The following is a 15,911-nucleotide window of genomic DNA, read 5'->3' on the forward strand; positions in this document are numbered from 1 at the left end:
GAAGTCAGTCTATTAGAAAGTGATTATGGGCCTTTTGGGACAGATTTATAATTGTCTCCTTGTGGAAGCAGGGGCCCGTTCTTGTTGTGCAGAGAGCAGAAATCCACCGACAGCTGGCTGCTGCCATGGCTGCACTCCCTAGGTGTGTGGAGCAGGCGTACTCCATGCAAAAGCATCATCCTTGCCCTGTGTGCCCAGGGACATTTGTTGTTTTTGGTCTATAATCACATAGATTGGACATTTAAAGAGTTTAATTTTTGCTTTCCATCAATTGGCTCAAAAAGTCTGGCCACATCCCCAAAATGACCCACTGAAAGTTATGGTGTCTTCAATCACCTAATGTCAAGTGTTCAATTTTACTTACTGGCAGTTTCTCTGTTGGATTAATAATGTTACGGTAAGGAATGCTTCTGAGTTGTTTAATATCTGCACTAAACTTCTAAAAACTAAAAATTTTTTTTCCCTTTTCAGCAACTAAATCAGTAATGCTGTGACAGAACCACCTTCAGGATTGGGGATAATTTGAGATTCTCAAAGTGTGTGCATAAAAACTGATTGAGATCTCTGAGATCTCTGTTTGTCTGCTTCATTGGCCCTCAGAGATGCTTTCATTTGTGTCCCACCTCTCCATCTGGTTGGCTGGGGACAGATTTATTTTATGTCTTTCTCTCGAAGTGACAGACAATTTGCTTTCTAATGATTAATCATTTTAAATAACTCTCACAATCTCCAACATCCTCAGGCCTACATAGTCAGACCCATCAGTTTTTTATTTAAATGAAAAGAAAATGTTTGCTTTACACAAGCTGCTTTGTGAGGCACCAAGTTGAACACAGCTGGATGGTATAACAGTTACACTCTTCATCTTTTTATGAATGAGCGACACCAATCCTGCATTTAAAACATTTAATTTCCAGTGAGATCAGCAACAGTAAAAATACAGAATAAGCATCAAAGGTAGCAATCAGCATGTGTTCACTTCGTCATGCACACGTCACACCAGTCCTGCAATGATGGCACACAGTGCTGAGGTGTTTTGGTCTCAGATGGCAGAGTGCCGAAGTCCTGTGCCCAGGCGCTCACACACTCTGCTTGTATTCTGTAGTCTTTGTTTTTTATTTCTTCTTCTATTTCTTTTGAAAGATCTATCGTGATTGGATAGATTTATGACTACCTTAATACGGTACAAGCGAAGAGAGCTGTTTCATCCTGGAAAAGCTCTTTTAATTTTGTTGTTGCAGTTTTATTGCGAATTTAACACAGGCTAAGCTCAACAAGCACACACAGTCACAGAAAAGAGGGTGTTATTATGGAGAAGTTATTACTGACTTATAATATAGGCGTTATAAGATTCTGATTCCTCATTATGTGAGACCTCATAGAGTACCCCCATAAAGATATGGGGCCTACATCAGGCAGGTGTGTCTGAGGTAACCCCTTATAAAATGTTACAGTTGTATACTTTGGTACAGAACACTAAACTGTGGACAGGCAGAGTAAAATTACACTAACGTATGGAGAGTAGTAATCCATTATGCCAACCATCGAAAAGCAGGGCAAAGCAAAGTCATGGTATAACCCTGGGAAAACTGCCAAGCTACTGTGTATATATACTATAGTAAACTTTCACAAGAAAGGCGACCATCTCCACGGGTCAGGTGGGGTTTACCAGCCTTGGGAGAGGGTTTGCACACTCTTGCTCCTCTGATCAATGATGATTTTCACACATTGCCATCTGAACTTCCTCTAACCTTCTCTCTGTTTATTGCAGAACTTGTGCCCTTATGCATGCAGACTATGTTCTGTGAAATCCAAAACCTGCTGAAAAATGTCAAGCTCGGTTCATGTTCACAGAGAGAATATCGCCCTACGTGGCAAACTGCTTTACATCTTGTCATTTGCAAAAAGTCTTTGAGCAGCATTTTCAGAGAAAAAAAACACAATCTAATCTAATGCTGTAGGAAGCATATACATAAAGTGTGACCTTTTAAGGCATTTTAAATAAGGTAAAAGTGGGTTTCTGTGCAGAAAAGGCTAACCTTTTTATAGCAGCCACTCTCCTCCAAAACTGTGCTGCTACCAGGAGGGGAAGGAATGGAAATCCAGAATAACTGCTTGTGAATTGGGTTATAAAAGTGAAACATGGACACACAATGAGAAACTTTGTAGGGAAGTAAAAAAGTAAATGTTACATAAAAAATGTGATTATGGATGGCCTCTTCAGAAAGAAATGATAGGAGGATAGATGGGGACAGAAGCTCGAGACATTCGAATGTGAAGCCTTAGCTATGAGGATTCAGAGCAACAATGTTTGAACTTAACATTCGTGTCCAGGCATGTGAATTATGTCGTACAGGATGCTTTACCAGTCGCAGAGACAGAATGGTGTGGACTGCGTAGAACAGAGGCCTAGCGGGTAGCAATGATACACTGAGGTTGAAAACTGTAGAAACCTGCATTAAGCCCCTACTGACATGCAGGGGCTCAAAGGAATGATGGCAGGTGCAAAACATATATTTTATTCTCCTGCCTGCATGCCGTACCATTACAAACCTGTGCGTTTCATTCAGGCCTCTGCCCGGCACCCTGCTTTTGTAAGATGAGGCACAGAACAGTCGATCAAGGCTGAGCAATCCATCTCCATTGAAAACTGCAAGTTTAACAAGGCAATCTCTGTAAGTGTGCCTTATGGAAAAAGACAAATCATCAAAGACAAGGCAGACACGTGGATCCAGACGATGCCCTCACAGTGCACACAAATTCCACACGCATGTTTGCAGGCTGAAATATGCGATCTGCTTTTATTGAAGTGTAAATGAAAACAGACTATTCTGTTATGGGTGATGAGTTTGCCTCTGCGGCACAATGGGCAGAGGAGAAAGCAGCTGGAATATGAACTGCCGATGGCCGAGGACTCACTGTGTTTTACTCGTGTTTTACATAGAGGCATCTCACCTATTTTACTGCTGGGTATTATAAAGGAAAAGGGCAACCGAGCATAATGAGACTGTATTAAAACTGAGCAACAAAGGCAAATGAATTAAAGTATTATAATACTTGGGAGGGAAAAAAAACATAAATAAGATGATATGTGCTTGTATTGCATTAAATGTAGCTTTTGTGGCACAATAAACTTGTACAGTACAAACTAGCAGCTTTGTGATTTATTAAATATTTATACTAATTACAGCTGTAATGTCTCTTTTTATTTTTACAGGGAGGCAATTAAAGTAACAGTGGATCTTTGAGTTTGATTTTGTGATTTTGATTCAATCTGACTTGTGTGCGTGCATGTGAGTGTGTATGTAAATGTGACTGCGTGTGTATGTGTGAATGTGACTTTAGGGTTTTGTGTGAGTGTGTTTTTGATGAGTTAATAGGCCAGACGACACATTTAGAAGTGTTTTTTCATTGCAAAGGAGCAGCGGCATTGTTTCTTGGAAAACACTCTCAGTGCCACAACTGCTGCCTTCAGATGGAGCGACATCCATCTCCGAGCTGCGCAGGTTAAATGGGAAAGAGCCCTGGGCTTGCTCGATGCAGTCACCGAGCTAGTTTGTGAGTTGAAGGCAATGAATGCAGCTGTGTCACTTCCTAATGCAGTTTACGGCTGCAGTAAAGTGATGTAAACAGCTTTTAGACTGCGGTCTAATTACCTTGTAAAGCAACTGCAGTGACATCTCGTATAAAAAAATAGATTTTTTTGTTGTTGCCTGAAACATGACACAAAAATGCCAGCTTGCTAGTGAGGGCCTGTTTTTGTTGTCATAATTTTCTGGCTTTTGTTGCAGTGTAGGTTTTGTTTTATACACAACTACCTGACCTATTTCTTTATTTCCACTTATTACAGAATTTCTACATCAAACGTGTGAGAAGGAAAAGCTTCTTCTGAAATACAGTGACATCATCTCATTTTTGTGTGGCACATTCCATCAAGGGAGGGTGAAGATAACATGCAAGGTTGTTTATTTATTTGTTTATTCTGTCATTTTTCATGTTTGTCACATATCAGAGCTGTGCATGAGCATTAGGCCTGGCCTCAATTGGGTTCACTAAGTAAATACCTACGGGCAGGGATCCTGGCCTGCCGGATTTGCTAGTGAAGTGATGCATTTCGCTGGAGTCTGCCGCTCATTCATTGATGACCTGTTGGGAGTTGACAAGACAGCCCGGGGAAAAGACAATTTATTTAACCCATTTAGAGTCTATTTAACAACAGGGGCCTGATTACTCACACACATCCGAGCTTGGTTGTGTAAATAATTTCCCTGAGTGAGGCTGGCTTGAAAGCCCAGTGATGGCTGGGCAGTGGTGGTGACAGACAGTGCTGTTGAATCATGGGATGCATCTTGCAGAAATCTAGAACCCTTATCAGGCAGGAGGGATGGATGCAGGTATACTGTAGAGAAATGTGCCAGGAATAGGCGGCAGATAATAACGGTTCAGTTGGATTCATATTTTATCTATTGCTGGTACTGATTTGGGGTGGGTTCAGAATGCTGACAGCACTATATGAAGCTCCTTCCCCCAGGAACACACAAATATGTTTTAGATACAAGAGATTTTTGCAAAATTGGGAAGGTTTCTTTTGTCCAGGAATCTTAAAGGCGTTTACTTATCCTCATCTCATCTCAACCTTTCTGTACAGAAAATAAAGACATTTCTAAAATAATAAAAAAAAACAATTACAGTTACGCATCAAATAAAACATAATTTAAGCACTGCAAACAATTACAGTTACGCATTAAACAAAATATAATTTAAACACTGCGAGAGGGGCTTTGCACTTTCATTAACTTTATCAGTGAAAGGGGAGAATTCGCAACACCTCTCTGGTCATAATGGATGTATGTAAAGCAGCAGAAACATTGCTGCTGGGTCTAAATTACAGTAATTCACTTAATGAGGACAACCTGTTTCAGTTTCGAATGGAGGAGGCTGCTAGATGCAGAGGGAATGACAGCAGTCGCAGAGAGAGTGGCCGTGAGGTGCAGCGCAGTCTGAGCCTGGATCAGTTACTATGGAGAAGGCCAGTGCATAAGCATAGGTGCGCCACAGAGACAGAGTCAGAGTGATGGAGAGATAGATTGACACAAAGAGAGAGAGAGAATGACAGAGGTAGAAAGAGAGATAGACACTGAACCACTGATAGAAAGTCAAACAAACAGGTGGATGGATCAACAGAATATTTATTAGAGAACTGGATACAGACACATAAACGGAGAGACATATCGATCCTTCCTTCTTTCTAAAAAAATATCTATCCTCCCCTCTCAAGAAAACAAACACCAGCAATGAGGCAACAACAACAATAATAACAACCACAACAACAATGAACTCTTGTATTAATAGTTGTTGCATGAGGTGCACAAGCAGATTTGTCTTTTCCACAGTGAAAGCAGCAGATTAGCGCGCACAGCAAAACATCGCCCTCTTGTGGTGGCTCTGTGCAGCAGCCTAATACCTGCCTGACTGGCACCTGGCTGCTCAGTGAATGCAGGACCTGTCAGAGCAGTACTTTAAAGACCACCTATCTGCCATTCCTGAATTCTGGTATGCAGTGTAGATATACAGTAGAACTGGGTCAGCCAAGTTCCACTTTCCAATAGACAAAGAACAAATTATTTCCATCAGTTTATTATTATCAGTGGCGGCTTGCAGTGACAAATAATACAGGGGTCAGTCTGGGCTGAACAAACCCCCTAAAAAAAATAAATGGGAGCTTCAATATTTAAATTAAGAGCTATCAGTCCAACTTGGCAAAGTTATGCTCAAGTCACAATATATATAATCTAAGGAGCCTTGCTGATGAAAGGGTTATAGACAGATCACTGTGTGATATCCACACCTACCTCATTGATACAGGAACTCCTCTTCGATTTTTCTGGGAAGCAAACCGTTGAGATCATGGATGTTAAGTCCTGCAAGTGCATCAACGGTCAAGTCTGTCTTGGCTCCAGCTGGTATTGCATCTCAGTAAATGTGACTGGGGGGGGGGTTGTCTTCCAGCACCTTCATCAGTGCCATGTACAGTTGTATCTATTGTAAATTAATGGAACAGTCGTGGATCAATAAAGTCACATGATACAAAGTGTTTACAAAAATGTTTCTCAAAGCGTTCTCTTTGCGCCATGGTGTCACATGATTCCATTTAAAAAAGTAAAACCCATTCATGGCTCTCTCTCTCACACACAAATAAATACATACAGCAGCGTTTATGAGAATTACTATCACTTAAACATATATAATGACAGATTAAAACTTTCACCTACTCCTAATTCACAAAGTAGTCCTACAACTCTGTACCCTATCATGCTTTGATTAGTCACAATTTTCAATTTGCCGGTTGGTAAAAGGTTTGGTTTGATCTAGCCATATACCATAGAAAATAACACACTATGCACTAGATTGACTACCACACTGCCGAGTGAGATTTTGAGTCTGCCATCTTGGGTGACATTGACCCTGCTTTTGAATGCACTTTAACTAACATAATTTAAAACATCCATGTTATTTTAATACTCTATTCATAACTATTGCAATAGTCTCTAGTCAACTATAGCAAGACAATATACATCTGACCATACAGGATGCAATATGGCAATTTGTATGTGTGTGTGTAGTTTCTGTAACATGTCATTAACAGTATGTTGATTTACATCCATACAACCCAAGGTGCATACATCAGCCTTTATTGAGGAATACAATGTAAACATTTCCCACACTTTTGCTACTATGTCGTTTTTGAGTCAGTTTTAGTATAAATAACATCTCAAGTATTGGATACTGTAGTACTGCACTTTTGTACTGTTTTAACATGTTTCTTGTGTACACTGTAAGTCATCCTGGATAAGGGTGTCTGCTAATAATACATACACAAATAGTAACACTAATATTTCAAAACCTGTGCTACTCTTTAGCGTTTCCATCCTCCATCTCCCAAGAACTTCTCCAATCAAGCCTGTCTGCACAACTCATCTCCTTAAGGTCAGATAAAAAATAGGTTGTTTAAATAAAATAAAATAAAATGCCTTATTATACTAAAATGCTTTTATTTGTGAGTCAATGCTTTCATACACCCATTTTATATTATATAAAATAAATAACAAATCTAAGGACACTGTGAGCAGCATCACATTGGTTATCAATGAAATGACGTTGACTAGAGAAAAGTGGGCATTTCGTGGGACAAAATGCAAATTATGTGAACTAAATTATGCATGACACAAATGGCCCCATGGTTTTGTGAGACATCTGCACATGTCCAGACCAGATGGGGGGGAGAACAGTCTGTTAGTGCGACAAATGCGTTTTGTGGATGAGGAGATGCATTTTAAATACTTTTGTATGTCACCACATCGGTTTTCTGACCTGCTGCAGCACCTACAGCAGTACATCGTACACCAGCTGACCCAACACTGAGTGACAGGCCGCGGCTCTCAGAATCTCATGCTCAACCAATCAACGTTTGTTTGATGCGCAGGACCGCAGAGACACGCATGCACAGCGCGTTGTTGAGCTCTCGGAGGAGTGCGTGTCAGCTCCTCTGTGAGCTACACTTACCCAGAAACCCCTTCTCTGCGTCGCAGAAGCATAAACCAGGCTTGACTCAACAACGTCAGTGCGAGAAAGGTGCAGCAGCGACAGGATGTACTCAATCACTGTCAGATGACAGCTTTTCTTTTCATTCAGTCAGAGATTTATTCTGCAAGGAGTGTTTCACTGTTACTGCATTGGAACAGCAAGACATTGTAAAGGATGTAAATGTGGATCACTGTAGAATGAAAACATGTCAAAAAGAAAAGAAAATCCTCACCCGCCAAATGTATTTGCTTCACACTCACCATAAGCCAGTCCTGTTAAACCACAATGCACTGAAGGCAAATATCTTCTATCTAAACAAGATCAAAAATGCTCTATCTAACAAGATAGTCAACGCTGCTTATTTAACATAGGAACTTTCGTCTTAGCGGTGCATTGTGGAATTGCAAAGAGTTCCAATGGTGAGTTCTTCCCTATATATACAATGGAACAGCTGCTACATTTCATATTCAAAGCTTTCTCTTTAAAAACGAATGCATTTTTAACACAATGTACCTGGATTATATTAGATACACCCTTCCTTAACCTTCCTTAACATGTCTGCGTTATTGTTTAAATGAGATATGTTTTTACATGGCCCGACAAGAACGCTTTACTGAAGTGTGCCAGCATCATGAATACTCATGAACACACTTAAAGACTGAGGCCTGGATTGGTTGACCTGGACAGGTGACTGAGATTGGTGGCAACTCAAAACATGAGAGTATGTGGTTATTATCGTTTATATACTGTAAGTACTGCTCTACACTCTGTTAAGGCCTGGGTACAAATCCTCCCCCTATCTTACCCCTGACATCTACACATAGATTAGTATATCCAGGAATGTAGTTGCCTCACTCACCAGCAAGCTCCTCAGCCTAGATTTGACTTGGGTCCTGCTAGCTTCTAGACCAGCACTCCGTGCAGCCACAAAGGATTCCCATTGTAAATGATCAAATATCTGGCATATCAACCTCGCACTTCCCCCCTGACTCTAAAACAAAGTACTAGCACATGATCAAGAGGTGTTCTGGTACCAAAATACAGTGCAAACCCTAGCCTGCTAGGTTTCAGGCCAACACTGCATGGAGTGAGCCACAAAAGACATATTTCAGAGAATGTACAACAAACAGATTTCAAGAAGACAATTGCTTAATGAGGATTGGATTCTAGGTCCTGCCACTTTTCAGGGCAGGAGTCTATGAAGTGATCCACAAAGGATTACACAATAATTTGATTGAGGATCTGGTATATAAACCTAACACTGCCCCCTCTGGACAACCAACATACTTTCAGACTCAGTAAACTGGATTTAAACCCATGACCTGGCAACTTCCAAGCAAGCACACCATGGGATGTGGCAAAAAAGACACACTTGTTATTTGTTAGAAGATCAGGTATATCAACCTCACACTGTCTGCTACAATAGATTTTCAGAAGAGAGGGGCTACACCAGGATTTGAAGACAAGTCTTGCCAGCCTTGATACTAGCACTCTGCATGGTGAGCCACTACACTTCCAAAGTAATTGCTTGAAGATCTGGTATATCCATCACACAGTGTCCCCTCTGACAGCACAAACAGATTTACAGAAGAAAGATACTGCACCAGTATTTAAACCCCGTTTAGCTTATACACAAATGTCATGCAGTCAATTCCACTCAATAAAATGTTATAATTATCTAAAACGGAAAAGTATGTGGCATTTTTATAATTTAAACACTACAAAGCTACAGTTGCTGATAAACATTTGCTTGTATTGACATAGAAAAATGGCTTTTGGAGTAAATTGTTAATATGATTAATTGTAATCACTAGCTATAGTGTAACATGAAAAAGCACAATTTAATATGGTGGTTGTCTCTCTACAGATCGGTCATTTCTGTACGTGGTCCAGTGAATTTGGATTATCAGAGATTAGCCCCATCGGGCTGTGTGCGAACTATACAAAATCTATACCAGAGCTCACAGTAGTGATAATAGCGATGCACTGAGAGTTGAATGAAGCCAGGGGATGACGAAGATTAGCCCTTTTCTGTTACAATTGGGATGCAGACCGTATGTATCCCACCACATGAGGGGGTTATTTTGCTGTCATGAACCCATGCTTTAACCAGAGGGAGCGGTAATAAAGAGGCAATAACAGACAGACAGAAGTTCAATCACTGAAAGTTCAATTTGTGTGTAGTTCTGTGACTTTTAACAGCCAATTATGACGTGCCTCTTCTAATTATTATTATTATTAGTAGTAGTAGTAGTAGCAGTAGCAGTAGCAGTAGTAGTAACAGTAGCAGTTAAGGTATGTAAGGATATATGAGAGGTCATTCAGGCCAGCTTGCCAATTGTGTTGCTAACAGCTACTGTAATTGATCCTGGAATTTCAATTATTTTCTTGAAGGATCTAAGACAGGGGTGAGCAACCTAAACTAAGAGTGCCTGGGCTGCAAGACCCATTTTACCACCATTACCAGCCAAAAATGCTACATTTTAATACAAAAATAGTAATATAATGCAATAAATACATATTAACAATGTAATAAGGGAGTAACACATTGATACATAATGTGTTACTCCCTTACAGTTGTCATAAATATACTACTTTATTGTTATTTCTAATTCTTTTTTGGGGGTGGGGGGAGTGGTCGTGGGCCGCAAGTGGATAAACTTTGGGTTGCATGCGGCCAGTGGGCCACAGGTTGTGCACCCCTATCTAAGAGAATCAACTGCAACATCAATATTTGTTTTGCATTGAATTTCTCACTCACAAACAGCCATGCTGGAGTCTGTTGACTAAATTGAATTTCCTGACTTTCTCACCTTTACAGAGCCCTGATAACTCAAAGCCAAATTTAGTTTGTTAATCTTTATGTAACCTGCTGCTGAACTGGAGTATATTAGCTGGTTTAGCTGGGAACTACATAAATACATTTAAAAGTGTGAAACCACAGATGCAGAAAATCATAAAGGCACAGACACTAGACAACCCAGCAGTCAATGTCTTCTGCTTCCTCCCTGTAGAAGAACAACAAGAGGCACTGTGACAACAAAGTCAGGAGCCAAAGCTTTAGCGGTGCAAATACAATTTTTGAATTATATTATTAAAAAAAAACATATATATATATATATATATAAACATGGCAGACAGTGTCAATTGAAAGTGTGTGGGCAGGAAAATGCAGGCCACTAAACAGTCCCCTCTGTCTAACACAATTCATGCCTCATACACGAAGAAAATACAGACAGATGCAAGAGCAGACATACAGGGTAGGGAGAGAGAAATTATGCAACAAGTTCAACTTAAGCAATTCTAATATTTTAAGTAAAAAAATAAATAGATCCCAAACTCCTTGATGAACAAAAATGTGAATCTTTGTGAATTGTGGAAGACAGAGGACAGAGAGAGCAGAGAAGTCTCTGTGGGTCTCAGTGCAGTGTCTGTCCTATTTGCCAGTTCTGAGACAGAGCGGGATTCCAGTGTGAGGATGCAGGGAGATGTCCAGCTCATGTAGACCCCTATAACCGGCCTGATTCTCCCTGCCTCCTTCCTTCCCTCCCTCCCTCCCTCGCTCTCTCTGCACCCTCTGAGGCCAGACTTGGGTATTTCTGAACGATTTATAGGATTAACAGTAATGACTCTATTATTGAGTCCGGCTGAAGTGGTGATTGATTTAATGACTTGCTCCTGTAATTTAATATACTTTGGAGAAAAACCAAGATCACAGCTCTGTACAAAGCAGCAGTGATATACTCTGGATTAATGGAAAAGAAAAAGTTAATCACTGATAAGGTAACAAACAACACGGCTCTACAATCTCCAGAAGAGTTCAGTTTATTTTTTCTCCACTAGCTGAAATACTTTTTTTTTGTTAAGCATTTCTTGCTGAGGAAAAAAGAGGTGAAAATAACGTATTAGAACCTTGAAATACAAACCCTTGTGACTCATCGGATCAATTACAAATAAACAAACAAACAAATAAACAAACAAACAGAGACTCTTAGAATGGAGGGTTCTGTTTTCTGTACAGTAATATTGCACTCCAAATGTATTTTGTAAGGCTAGGGCTGGACTGACCTTGTGTCAATACTTAGAGATATTCTGACAAACAATAAGAACTTGTGGAGACAAATTATCACACAGCATGTACAATATGCTGTACTCAGGATTGAGATATGACTCATGTTATGTCAGTTTTTCTTCAAAATATTGTTGTAAGTTTATTGTTCAGTAACAATACACTTTTTAGCTTGGGGATTCTGAAACCCATTCCCAAGTTCAAGCTATTAAGGTCCTGTAGTCCACTGTTGTAGTTCACATTGTAATGACCTTCCTGTAGTAACACGATAAAGTGTGGTGCATTTTTACCTTTGATTGAAACCAAACTAAAAACAACAGCAAAGACTGCAACAAGAACTGACAGCATGGTGCATGAATTAAGACTATGCCGTTACTCACAAACAATGTATTTCACAGTAATCGTCTTGATGGCTTGTTAAGCTCCAGTTTCTGCTTCCTCATTATTGTTTCCCAGGTCAATATTTAATCTGTACAACTAGTCTCAGCCAGCTGGCAGCACGAGATGATGACTGGGAGGTGAGCTGCAGCTGGACACCCAGTGCTACAGTCCCGTCTCCATCAGTATTACAAACACACAGAACACTTTGTTTAACTGAGCATCCTCCCACTCCCTCTCTGGGGTTGGGTTTGTTGAGGACATTAAATCAACATGTGAAAGCAATGTGTGATCAATATGTTCAGCCCAACTGATTTGTGGCTAATTTGAGGATATTTTTTATATATTTATGAATTCAGTTTGATTTGATTTAAAGTACTGACTGAAACCCATAGCCTATAAAGTGTTTGGTTGACTGTACATCTTTTGCTGCAGACTGAAGGTTAGGATCCCATACTCAGCTCAGTACATGGATTATCTGTATTAGTGGACTTTCTCAGGGCACCTCAAAGGCCCAGCTGAAAAGCACAGCTGTGAAGATGGTAAGGAAAGCACAGCAAGGTCATGTTTATCTTTGTATTAATAAATAGAAACAATCCCAAAGTGGATTTCTTCTTTTCTTTTTATAGTTATTCTATGAATTCAGTGGTATAAATTACATGCCTTTATATTAGCCCTGCGACTAAAGTTGCTAGGATACATGTTGATTGAAAGAATTTCTGTTATGTGTATCATATGAAAGACGAACAGCATATTGCTCTTTTGAACACACTTATTTTGCTGTAGCACTAAACTGAATCAAAGCAGTGGGAAAGAAGAAAGGGTCTTGGACTGAATCTCCCTCTTCTTTTCCTCGACATTGTTGTTTTGATGCTCCCAGTGAAACAATAAAATAAACATCTACCTTACTCCCTCTCTGCGGTCTGATTCACGTTTTCCTATTGTTTCAGTTTTGGGGGATGTGTAGTTATATACAGATGTACTTATTATAGACATCTAAGCATTCGGAGTACAAGTGGGCTGTAGCACCTGGAAAATCTTCTGAGTCAGGGAATAAGAAAAAGATGCCAGTGTTCCCTTCTCTGAAAGGGCCAGTGCCTGCTGCCCACTGTGGATTAACCAACTTGGATAAACCAATGAGTAATCTGTAAAGGGAGAACATCTCCTGTCATTTCTCGTGAGGCTTCCAGCGATGCCAAAAACAAAACAAAGGTGCGTGCTGAGACACTTCAGTGAGTGTCACTAGAGGAACCTGCGATTTCTAACATCTTTCATGTTTTGTTCTTCTGCTAATGGAAAAATAAATAAATAGACTGAAAAAAAAAAAAAACAGCATGAAAAGGGTGCTACTGTTTTGTGATGGCAGTTGATGCTTGGGTACCGCTCATAGTGTCATGACATGTCACACATTACCAGGCTCTGTAACTACTTAGTGAGGACTTTTGTTTTTCTTAATTGTTATACAATCCAATTCAGTTTATTATTCACATTTATTAATCACATTATTTTTACAGTTAATATTAATGCCATTGGATATCATCTCAGAAACTGAAGTTTGAGGTCCACGCAAATTATGGTCACTGTAGAAACTTAAGCAGAGGTAGAGAGTTCAAAGTACAGCACATGCCACGCTACTGTGTTAATAGGCTACCACAATACACTACACAACATGACACTTTATTGTGGTTTTACCACAGTACACCACACGGCACTTTACTGTGCTAATAGGCAACCACAGCACAGCACATGTTACTGTGTTAATAGACTACCACAGTACACCACACAACACATTGCTGTCTCAATAAACACACTTTACTGTGATTTTACCATGGTACATCACACTATATTTAATATGTTTTTAACAAACAACAACATAATACTGTTTACATTTTTTTGTTTACACTGTATGTACATGTACATATGTATCCTGCAAAAGGACCCACACAATGTAGAGAGATGGTTTCATAATAGCCTCACTAAATTTATTAGGCACTTTTTCATTCTTGTATTTCTGTTTTGTGTGTGACAGTCAAATGGATCATAATTAAATTGATTTCCTTTCCTTTTCCCAACACATAAACAAGTCATAAAAGCTGCTGATAATGTTTGAAAGTGACACATACAAATGCCTGTTTAGACACAAACAAAAACGAACACAATCTATCTGTTAATATAACCGGTGGGTGTGGATTTGCAATTCCAGTCTTTTTTTTTCCTTTCTGCTTATAATAACTTGCCATTGTGTGCACTGTGCATCCTTTCCAGTCAAGGCTACCTAATGTCAACTCTGCATGCTGAGGAATTCAACACTTGCAAACAACAGTGACACTCACAATTTGAATAAAATCTAATAATAAGAAGAAGCATCTACATTTTTAGGAAAATCTCAATAATATTCAAAGAGACTGGTTGTAAACAATCCAGTGAAGACTGTTTAGGTGTGAGCAGTCTGGCATGATAACAGTGGGGATGTATTCACCTTGGCCGACTCCTGACTCCAACCCACAGGCTGTCTTAATTAAATATGTACAATTGGGAACATCATGTTTCACATATATTTTGTCCTGTGTGTGACTGAAGACACACTGTCCTCATACTGCCAGTAAGAACTGCCCATCCTTAACATGTGCCAGTCGTGTGAATGCCTTCGGTCTGTGTTTTCGAGTGCTAATGTGTTATTCACAAGCTCCTTCACTACTTACATTCGCCAGCATGTCTTCCCATTAGGGTTTGGGTCTATTTGTTGCCAAGGATACAAGGCTTTGCTTGATGGCTATACATTTATATACATATATAAACTGTGATGTGATGTATTTCAGTAATTGATGTTGGTTTGGACTAGTTATTAACTAGATGTTGGTATATCTACTTTTACTTGATCTCCTCTGTTCATATTGCAATATGCTAGTATTGTATTCTCAGGAGAGATGGTCAATGTTTATTTTATTTCTGGTGCACAGAAACAACACATTGTATAAAACAAAAGCTGTGGATAATGCCATATTGCAAATACAGTTTATTTTTCTAATTGCAATAATTTGAAATTAAATCCAAATTAAACCAAAAGGATAGTTTGTTTGTTTGTTTGTTTGTTACATCATCCCTGTTGTAGAGAGAAGAGAATGAAGGACTTGAATTCCTAAAATTCATATTAATGGCATTGTGCTCCTGTCTCCTACGTTAACCCAAGGTCCCATATTAGAAAGGCCTGTGTATACTTCCCCCAAGGCTTGATCAAGCTTCTCTGTTTGCATGTGGACCCGGCTACTGCCTACGTGCTGAACCGCTGGGAGCTGATGGCACAATTAACATTGCAGCAGAATCCGGCTTAAAAGCTCTGCATTTCTGAAATCAGCCAGAGGACTGGAGATCGCAAGACAGAGTGGAAGAGCAAGGAATGTTAATGATCATGATATTTATTTATGTATGCATTTATTTATTTATCATTTATATCGATTCTACACCTAACCTAGCCTGCACTCAACTGCATAACCTCAGAGAAGTTTTTTAAAACTACTGAATAGATTATCCACATAGGAAATACATGTGGAGTTCGACAATTCATGCATTACACATGTGCAATTTAAATCAAATTCAATATTGATAGTTGTTGAGAATGCCGATACAAGCCTACTCCTTCAGCTCTATGAATGTTACACAGCACAATGTAATGCGATGCAATTATCACTCGTGATGTTTATGAATCAATTAGGAAGCATTCAAATGTAATTTTGACATTTTAAGGATCTGTGAAGCAGGATGTTTATTTAACTTCAACTTGTGCAAAAGCAGATAATTAAAAATGTACTCCTGCCTTACCGACTATTCATGTTACAGTCTCATCACTATCTTATGAAAAATGTAACTGTACCGTAAAAAT

The sequence above is a fragment of the Amia ocellicauda genome, chromosome 1, assembly GCF_036373705.1.
Source record: "Amia ocellicauda isolate fAmiCal2 chromosome 1, fAmiCal2.hap1, whole genome shotgun sequence".
In the NCBI taxonomy this organism is placed as follows: domain Eukaryota; kingdom Metazoa; phylum Chordata; class Actinopteri; order Amiiformes; family Amiidae; genus Amia; species Amia ocellicauda.